At 36.4% G+C, this 10,000-nt stretch overlaps 7 non-coding genes across 7 annotated transcripts; all 7 read left to right on the top strand.

Annotated features, from left to right (window-relative positions):
* The first annotated feature begins 53 nt into the window (after window positions 1-53).
* On the top strand, window positions 54-172 carry LOC141313859 (5S ribosomal RNA). Its single transcript, XR_012349929.1, has one exon. It is a non-coding gene; the product is annotated as a 5S ribosomal RNA (ribosomal RNA).
* Window positions 173-6,622: 6,450 nt separating this feature from the next.
* LOC141313618 (5S ribosomal RNA) lies at window positions 6,623-6,741 on the top strand. Its single transcript, XR_012349690.1, has one exon. It is a non-coding gene; the product is annotated as a 5S ribosomal RNA (ribosomal RNA).
* An 84-nt stretch (window positions 6,742-6,825) lies between these two features.
* On the top strand, window positions 6,826-6,944 carry LOC141313697 (5S ribosomal RNA). The gene has a single exon (XR_012349769.1). It is a non-coding gene; the product is annotated as a 5S ribosomal RNA (ribosomal RNA).
* Window positions 6,945-7,745: 801 nt separating this feature from the next.
* LOC141313634 (5S ribosomal RNA) lies at window positions 7,746-7,864 on the top strand. Its single transcript, XR_012349705.1, has one exon. It is a non-coding gene; the product is annotated as a 5S ribosomal RNA (ribosomal RNA).
* An 801-nt stretch (window positions 7,865-8,665) lies between these two features.
* On the top strand, window positions 8,666-8,784 carry LOC141313560 (5S ribosomal RNA). The gene has a single exon (XR_012349631.1). It is a non-coding gene; the product is annotated as a 5S ribosomal RNA (ribosomal RNA).
* Window positions 8,785-8,868: 84 nt separating this feature from the next.
* Window positions 8,869-8,987, top strand: LOC141313607 (5S ribosomal RNA). Its single transcript, XR_012349679.1, has one exon. It is a non-coding gene; the product is annotated as a 5S ribosomal RNA (ribosomal RNA).
* Window positions 8,988-9,788: 801 nt separating this feature from the next.
* LOC141313561 (5S ribosomal RNA) lies at window positions 9,789-9,907 on the top strand. Its single transcript, XR_012349633.1, has one exon. It is a non-coding gene; the product is annotated as a 5S ribosomal RNA (ribosomal RNA).
* Window positions 9,908-10,000: the final 93 nt, after the last annotated feature.

The following is a 10,000-nucleotide window of genomic DNA, read 5'->3' on the forward strand; positions in this document are numbered from 1 at the left end:
CTGGCTTTTACGGAGGCTGATCTTTAAATAGCCCACTTTTTGGAGCAGCCCTCGCTTATGGCCATACCGCGCTGAGAGCGCCCGATCTCGTCTGATCTCGGAAGCTAAGCAGCGTCGGGTCTGGTTAGTACTTGGATGGGAGACCACCTGGGAATACCAGGTGATGTAAGCTTTTGCCTTTTCTTCACTATTTATATAATATGCTGGCTTTTACGGAGGCTGATCTTTAAATAGCCCACTTTTTGGAGCAGCCCTCGCTTATGGCCATACCGCCACCTGAGGGCGCTACTGAGCAGTTCAGGAAGTGACGTGGCAGCATTAGGAAGCAGTTGGTGAGAGAGGCTCACCTTATTTTTTGTTTTGTTTAGTGGGTTTTGTTAATTAAGATTTTTTATTTTTGAGTGAGTTTTTGTTAGTTTTCACACTTCCCAGCAGCAGTTTGCTGTCTGGGGAGTAGTTTTTTTTTTTTTTCTCTTCACGCACTTTTTACAATGGATGGATTACCAGCTAACGGTACGGATATGACAGGAGAAAGACGAGAGTTACTGAACAAAGGAATGGATAAAGGACAACAAGTTGGACATCTACGTATGGATTATAATAAGAGGATTTACTCGAAAGAGGCTACAGTGATAGTGGATTTGACAGAACTGAGAGATGCGAGGGCTGAAGATATAATTAAAGCAGTGAACGGAAAAGTTGGAGGGGGGAAGATACTGGCAGTGAGACCCAGACATGGAAAGGAGTATGAAATCACACTGACGAATACGGATGTATGCGAGGACTTGGAGGATTTTTTGATGATAAAAGGAAAACTGTGTGAGATAAGGAAATTACAAACAAGAGAGTATGTTGTTTCTTTCATACATTTGCCCGCCTACATTGCTGATTCTGATATTTTGGAAAAATTACATAATTGGGGAGTGACACCTGCATCTGAAATCAAAAGAAGAATGTATCTGGGCACCGATATAGCAGACGGTACAAGGTACCTAAGGGTGAAATTCCCAAAAGAAGTCATATCCTTGCCATACAGCACAAAATTTGACACGGAGGAAGGATCGCAGTACTTCCGGATTATGCATGATCGGCAGGTTAAAACCTGTCGATTGTGCATGAATCCTGGACACGTGTTCAAAAACTGCCCAGAGTTCAAGTGCTATCAGTGCGATGAACAGGGGCATTTCGCAAGGGACTGTGATGCGGTGAAGTGCCCGGAGTGCAGAAAAGTGATGGCAAGATGTGAGTGTTGGATAGCAGATTTGGATGGAACGCAAAATACAGATTTGGAAGATGTGGGTGGGCAAATGGTGGAAGAGACGGAACTTGGAAATGCTGGAGAGACTGCAAAAGAAAATGAAGGGAATAAAAAGACCAATGAGAAGAATCAGGAGATGGAAGAGGATGGACAAGAAGCAGCAATGGACGAAGGAATATGGACACCACTGAATATATCACAAGGAGCACTGGAAGAAATGGAGGAACAACATGCAAAAGGTAACGAGGAAGAAAAGAAAGAGAGAACTGAGGAGAAGAAAGAAGGGGAGAAAATGGACTTCAGAATGGATAGAAGAGAGACTATAAGAAGACGGATCACTAAGGTAATACCAAATCTAGAAGTTGCTAAGAAGAAGAGACTTGAGAAAAAAAAAGAACAGAGTAAAGAAAAAACTTTATGGGAAAATAGATTTCAAGCATTAATGGAGGAGGAGGAGGGAGAATAGAAAAAAAATGTTTGGTTTTTGTGATTTATTTTTCAATGTATGTTTTTTTATGTTTTTAAAAATTGTGTCATGGAATGCTAGGGGTTTGCTGAATATGGAGAAATTTGAAAAGATGAAGGTTTTATGTAAAAATACCGATGTCATTGTGTTGCAGGAAACAAATTGGAAAAATGAAAGTGTTAAAAGGTTTGAAACAAAATGGGATGGAAATATATATTTTAATAATGGAAATGATAAAGTAGGTTGTGGGGTTGCAGTTCTAATTAAAAGAGGAGTATGTGAAAAAGAACAAGTAATATTGGATGATGGAGTGGGAAAAAGTATGGCGGTGAAAATAGAAAAAGGAAAAGAGTTTTTTATTATCTATAATATTCATGCACCAAATGAAGAAAAGGGAAAAGTAGATTTTTTTAAAAAAGTGAATATTAATTTAAAAACATGGCAGAATGTTATTTTAATGGGTGATTTCAATACTGTCTTTACAGAATTGGATTTGGCAAGTGAAATGGTTTTTAAGACAGACAAAGGGAGAGAGGAATTGGTGAAAATAATGAAGGAATGTAATCTAATAGATATATGGCGGGAAAGAAATAGGAAAAAGAGAAAATTTTCAAGAGTGCAAGTGGTAATGAATAAGATAAAACAAAGTAGAATTGATTACGTTTTATGTAAGGAGGAAATGGAGGGAAATATCCAAAATGTATTTTATAAGGAAGTAGGGTATAGTGATCATTTTCTTTTATGTATGACTTTAGATTGTGTAAGAGTGGAGAGAGGATCAGGGGTGTGGGTCTTAAATGCAACAATTTTAAAAGAAGAATCTTACAAAGAAAGAATTAAACAACTATTAGAAGTTAGTAAATTAAATAAGATTTACGCAGAAGAGAAAAGAATATGGTGGGATAACGTGAAATTGGATATAAAGAGTTTATCAATACAATTTTGTAAATTGTTAAAAAAAGCTAACATCAGAAAGGAAACTGAGATAAGAAAAGAGATAGATAAAGAAGAAAAAAGACAGGAGCAAAATCTAAATGAAGAAGACATAGGTAAAATCTTAATTTTACGAGAAAAATTAAGGGAAATTGAAGATGAAAAATGTAAGGGGGCGATCATTAGAAGTAAAGCAAAATATGTTGTGGAGGGGGAAAGATGCACAAAATTTTTTTTTGATTTAGAAAAAAATAGACAAAGAGCAGATTTAATGAAGGAGGTGTTAGATAAAAATGGAGACATAAAGCAAGGAACAAAAGAGATTTTATTGGTAATTAAGAATTTTTATGAAGACATGTTTAAGAGACAAGGGGTTGATAAAATAGAAGAAGATTTCTTTTTAAATCAAATAAAAGTAAAGGTCTCTACGGAAGATAAGGTTTTATGTGATGATGAGATAACAGAAGAGGAAATTGACACAGCAATAAAGCAGTTAACGTTGGGAAAGAGCCCAGGTATAGATGGGTTAACAAACGAGTTTTATAAGAATTTTAGAGAAATATTAGTCCCAATTTTAAAAGAAGTATATGATGAGATTTTTAAAAAAGAGGAGTTAAGTGAAAGAATGAAGATAGGAATGATTAAAATGATTTATAAAAAAAGAGGAAATCCTAATGATCTTAAGAATTACAGGCCTTTAACAATGCTAAATACAGATTTCAAAATTTTAGCAAAGGTGTTAGCAAATAGATTAAGGACAGTTTTACCTAAAATCATAAGTACTACCCAGGCATATGGAATACAAAATAAAGATATTCTAGATATTGTTCAAAGTATAAGAGACACAATGTTTTATATGAAGGAAAAAAATAAGAAGGGATATTTAATAAGTTTGGATTTAGAAAAAGCCTTTGATAGAGTGGAGCATGGATATTTACTAAATGTTATCAAAGAATTTGGATTTGGGAAAAATTTTAGAAAGTGGATTATGATCTTTTATTCTAATATTTTTACGTGTATTAAATGCAATGGGTTTTTATCAGAATGTTTTCAACTAACAAGGTCTATAAGGCAAGGATGTCCTTTATCTGCTTTACTTTATTCACTAGTAGCAGAACCTTTGGGATTAGCAATAAAAGCAGATACAGAGATAAAGGGTATTAGAATAGAGGGAAGTAATATACAGGAGCCAATCTACCAATACGCAGATGACACAACATTGTTGGTTGAAGACATTCAAAGTGTTGTTAAGGCAATGGGGATTGTGGAGAAATATTGTAAAGGGTCTGGAGCTAAGGTCAATATTGAAAAGAGCTTGTGTATGAGAATTGGGAATGTGGAAACATTACCTCAGCACATGCATTTTAAAGAAGAAGGAGAACATATAAAACTTTTAGGAATTTGGATGGGTATGGATTTTAATAAAGCTGATGTTTTTAATTGGGAGGGAGCATTAAAAGGAATGGAACAAAGATTGAGATTTTGGAAATTAAGAAATTTAACATTAAAGGGAAAGGTATTAGTGATAAATGCTTTAATGCTTTCTAAGATTTGGTATGTGCTGAGTGTAACTCCATTGCCTTATGAGTTTTTTAAAAGAATAAAAGAAAGTGTTTTAAATTTTTTATGGGGAAAGGGAAGAGCAAAAATTGCATATGATACGCTTATTGGTGGAACTGATGTAGGAGGACTAGGGCTATTAGATCCAATGTTAAGAATGAAAACATTAAGAGTTAAATTGGTGAAAAGGTTTATGGATGTTAAGAGAAAGGCAATGTGGAAAAATGTAATGGAATATTTTTTAAAGAAATTTAGTAATTTTAGCATGGGATGGAACGCACTGTGGATGAAGACAAAAAAATATATGTTAATGGGTCTACCAAATTTTTATAAAGAAGTTTTAGAAACCTGGTCATCTTTCTTAGATAAAGTATTAATTTTACCAAAAGGAAGAATGCAACTGTTAGAACAACCTCTGTTTTTAAACTCGAATGTTACAAATGAAGGGAATGTAATTTACTATAAGAAATGGTGGGATGGAGGAGTAAGACAAGTCAAAGACATTTTATATGAAGTAATAAATGGTTATCTTCCAGTACAAGCAATTATGGATGCAATTTTTGAAATAGAAAGGAATGTGACAAAAGGAACACTGATAAAACAGTTCGATGAATTAAAGAAAGCAATACCAACAGGATGGGTGGAAAGGATTGAAAAAAATGAAAAGGATGAGAATGAAGGCATGCCTGAGCTATATTTAAAAAAGACAAATGGTGAAAATAAGTGTTTTTTTGAATGTAAAGTAAAAGATTTTTATTTGGTTTTTAGGGAAAGGGCTTTTGCTAAACCTGTGGCAAACAGCTATTGGAAAGAAAGATATGATGTAGATGAAATAGATATTTGGAAAAATGTGGGAATGAAATATATGGATCCAATTTTAGAAGATTTTAATTTCTTATTAAGACATAATGGTATTTTAACAGAAATGAGGTTGTGTAAAATTGGGATAGAAAAAGATGCAAGGTGTAAGGTATGCATGAAAAGTGATGAAGGTCTATTACATCTATTTTTTTATTGTGAAGAATTGGATGATTTTATGGGAAGAATGAAAAAAATTGTAAAATCCATGCTGAAAGAAAAATATAATGAGAATATGACACAAAATGCTTGGGAAAAAATGGTTTTATTTGGGTACAATGGTAAAGGTTGTAATGTGAATGTCTTTACTTTATTGACAACAATTGCAAAGAATGTAATATGGCTAAGAAGAAATGTATCAAAATATGAAAAAAGGAAAGTTGATGTATGGGTTTTGTTTAAAAACAAAATGGAAAACTCTGTGAATTTAATATGGAAATATTTTCTAATGAGTGACAGAGAGGATGATTTTATTGAAACGTTTGTAAAAGGAAACACATTGGTAGAGTATTCAGAAAATAGTTTGCAATGGAAATGGCAGAAATATGAATGAATTAATGTACATATCTGCATATGTAAAAAATGTGAAATGTATTTTGTACTTTTTGTGATGTAATATGTTTTTTTAAATAAATAAAAAAAAAAAAAAAAAAAAAGAGCGCCCGATCTCGTCTGATCTCGGAAGCTACGCAGCGTCGGGCCTGGTTAGTACTTGGATGGGAGACCGCCTGGGAATACCAGGTGCTGTAAGCTTTTGCCTTTTCTTCACTATTTATATAATATGCTGGCTTTTAGAAAGACGTGTTTTACCGCTCTATTTATTACAATCATTTACATGTATTATAGAGTGTTTTACATGTTTTTTAGGCCATTTTATTACTCTTAACATTTTAAGTGTATGTGTCTTTAATAAATGGATGGTTGGCCTGTCATGTGACTAGACACATGACAGGAAGCAGGAAGTACAACTGTATAAGAGAGCAGCATGACAAACAAAGGACAGTCACCAAACTGTTGGATTGAGGAGTTGCTAATTTTAGAGCTCACCTTTCCATTCACCACCTGCAAACTTTGGATTACACTTTCTGTGGATTGTATATACACTGGTGGACACTCACATTGGACTTATCAACACACTGGGGTTCTTGGACTGTTTTTAGGGTATGGACAAATGAACTGTATTCTTTTAACAGAGTTTACCTGTTTTTAGGGTATGGACAAATGAACTGTATTCTTTTAACAGAGTTTACCTAGTTTTATCGTGTTGTTTTAAAGTCTTTTATGTGAACCTTGTAAATACACCAAATCTATTTAAACCAATTTTCTTTTATGTCTCATTCTTTTAACCACTAGTCATCTCTCACAGTTAAATCTGACCCCATTTTAGTCTTGTAACTCGGCTGATAAGGCCGATTGTTACACTTTTATGGGAGACCGCCTGGGAATACCAGGTGCTGTAAGCTTTTGCCTTTTCTTCACTATTTATATAATATGCTGGCTTTTACGGAGGCTGATCTTTAAATAGCCCACTCTTTGGAGCAGCCCTCGCTTATGGCCATACCGCGCTGAGAGCGCCCGATCTCGTCTGATCTCGGAAGCTAAGCAGCGTCGGGCCTGGTTAGTACTTGGATGGGAGACCGCCTGGGAATACCAGGTGCTGTAAGCGTTTGCCTTTTCTTCACTATTTATATAATATGCTGGCTTTTACGGAGGCTGATCTTTAAATAGCCCACTTTTTGGAGCAGCCCTCGCTTATGGCCATACCGCGCTAAGAGCGCCCGATCTCGTCTGATCTCGGAAGCTAAGCAGCGTCGGGCCTGGTTAGTACTTGGATGGGAGACCGCCTGGGAATACCAGGTGCTGTAAGCTTTTGCCTTTTCTTCACTATTTATATAATATGCTGGCTTTTAGAAAGACGTGTTTTAACGCTCTATTTATTACAATCATTTACATGTATTATAGAGTTTTAAGTGTTTTACATGTTTTTTAGGCCATTTTATTACTCTTAACATTTTAAGTGTATGTGTCTTTAATAAATGGATGGTTGGCCTGTCATGTGACTAGACACATGACAGGAAGCAGGAAGTACAACTGTATAAGAGAGCAGCATGACAAACAAAGGACAGTCACCAAACTGTTGGATTGAGGAGTTGCTAATTTTAGAGCTCACCTTTCCATTCACCACCTGCAAACTTTGGATTACACTTTCTGTGGATTGTATATACACTGGTGGACACTCACATTGGACTTATCAACACACTGGGGTTCTTGGACTGTTTTTAGGGTATGGACAAATGAACTGTATTCTTTTAACAGAGTTTACCTGTTTTAAGGGTATGGACAAATGAACTGTATTCTTTTAACAGAGTTTACCTAGTTTTATCGTGTTGTTTTAAAGTCTTTTATGTGAACCTTGTAAATACACCAAATCTATTTAAACCAATTTTCTTTTATGTCTCATTCTTTTAACCACTAGTCATCTCTCACAGTTAAATCTGACCCCATTTTAGTCTTGTAACTCGGCTGATAAGGCCGATTGTTACACTTTTATGGGAGACCGCCTGGGAATACCAGGTGCTGTAAGCTTTTGCCTTTTCTTCACTATTTATATAATATGCTGGCTTTTACGGAGGCTGATCTTTAAATAGCCCACTTTTTGGAGCAGCCCTTGCTTATGGCCATACCGTGCTGAGAGCGCCCGATCTCGTCTGATCTCGGAAGCTAAGCAGCGTCGGGCCTGGTTAGTACTTGGATGGGAGACCGCCTGGGAATACCAGGTGCTGTAAGCTTTTGCCTTTTCTTCACTATTTATATAATATGCTGGCTTTTAGAAAGACGTGTTTTACCGCTCTATTTATTACAATCATTTACATGTATTATAGAGTTTTAAGTGTTTTACATGTTTTTTAGGCCATTTTATTACTCCTAACATTTTAAGTGTATGTGTCTTTAATAAATGGATGGTTGGCCTGTCATGTGACTAGACACATGACAGGAAGCAGGAAGTACAACTGTATAAGAGAGCAGCATGACAAACAAAGGACAGTCACCAAACTGTTGGATTGAGGAGTTGCTAATTTTAGAGCTCACCTTTCCATTCACCACCTGCAAACTTTGGATTACACTTTCTGTGGATTGTATATACACTGGTGGACACTCACATTGGACTTATCAACACACTGGGGTTCTTGGACTGTTTTTAGGGTATGGACAAATGAACTGTATTCTTTTAACAGAGTTTACCTGTTTTTAGGGTATGGACAAATGAACTGTATTCTTTTAACAGAGTTTACCTAGTTTTATCGTGTTGTTTTAAAGTCTTTTATGTGAACCTTGTAAATACACCAAATCTATTTAAACCAATTTTCTTTTATGTCTCATTCTTTTAACCACTAGTCATCTCTCACAGTTAAATCTGACCCCATTTTAGTCTTGTAACTCGGCTGATAAGGCCGATTGTTACACTTTTATGGGAGACCGCCTGGGAATACCAGGTGCTGTAAGCTTTTGCCTTTTCTTCACTATTTATATAATATGCTGGCTTTTACGGAGGCTGATCTTTAAATAGCCCACTTTTTGGAGCAGCCCTCGCTTATGGCCATACCGCGCTGAGAGCGCCCGATCTCGTCTGATCTCGGAAGCTAAGCAGCGTCGGGCCTGGTTAGTACTTGGATGGGAGACCGCCTGGGAATACCAGGTGCTGTAAGCTTTTGCCTTTTCTTCACTATTTATATAATATGCTGGCTTTTACGGAGGCTGATCTTTAAATAGCCCACTTTTTGGAGCAGCCCTCGCTTATGGCCATACCGCGCTGAGAACGCCCGATCTCGTCTGATCTCGGAAGCTAAGCAGCGTCGGGCCTGGTTAGTACTTGGATGGGAGACCGCCTGGGAATACCAGGTGCTGTAAGCTTTTGCCTTTTCTTCACTATTTATATAATATGCTGGCTTTTAGAAAGACGTGTTTTACCGCTCTATTTATTACAATCATTTACATGTATTATAGAGTTTTAAATGTTTTACATGTTTTTTAGGCCATTTTATTACTCTTAACATTTTAAGTGTATGTGTCTTTAATAAATGGATGGTTGGCCTGTCATGTGACTAGACACATGACAGGAAGCAGGAAGTACAACTGTATAAGAGAGCAGCATGACAAACAAAGGACAGTCACCAAACTGTTGGATTGAGGAGTTGCTAATTTTAGAGCTCACCTTTCCATTCACCACCTGCAAACTTTGGATTACACTTTCTGTGGATTGTATATACACTGGTGGACACTCACATTGGACTTATCAACACACTGGGGTTCTTGGACTGTTTTTAGGGTATGGACAAATGAACTGTATTCTTTTAACAGAGTTTACCTGTTTTTAGGGTATGGACAAATGAACTGTATTCTTTTAACAGAGTTTACCTAGTTTTATCGTGTTGTTTTAAAGTCTTTTATGTGAACCTTGTAAATACACCAAATCTATTTAAACCAATTTTCTTTTATGTCTCATTCTTTTAACCACTAGTCATCTCTCACAGTTAAATCTGACCCCATTTTAGTCTTGTAACTCGGCTGATAAGGCCGATTGTTACACTTTTATGGGAGACCGCCTGGGAATACCAGGTGCTGTAAGCTTTTGCCTTTTCTTCACTATTTATATAATATGCTGGCTTTTACGGAGGCTGATCTTTAAATAGCCCACTTTTTGGAGCAGCGCTCGCTTATGGCCATACCGCGCTGAGAGCGCCCGATCTCGTCTGATCTCGGAAGCTAAGCAGCGTCGGGCCTGGTTAGTACTTGGATGGGAGACCGCCTGGGAATACCAGGTGCTGTAAGCTTTTGCCTTTTCTTCACTATTTATATAATATGCTGGCTTTTAGAAAGACGTGTTTTACCGCTCTATTTATTACAATCATTTACATGTATTATAG

This window comes from Garra rufa, unplaced genomic scaffold, assembly GCF_049309525.1.
Source record: "Garra rufa unplaced genomic scaffold, GarRuf1.0 hap1_unplaced_007, whole genome shotgun sequence".
In the NCBI taxonomy this organism is placed as follows: Eukaryota; Metazoa; Chordata; class Actinopteri; order Cypriniformes; family Cyprinidae; genus Garra; species Garra rufa.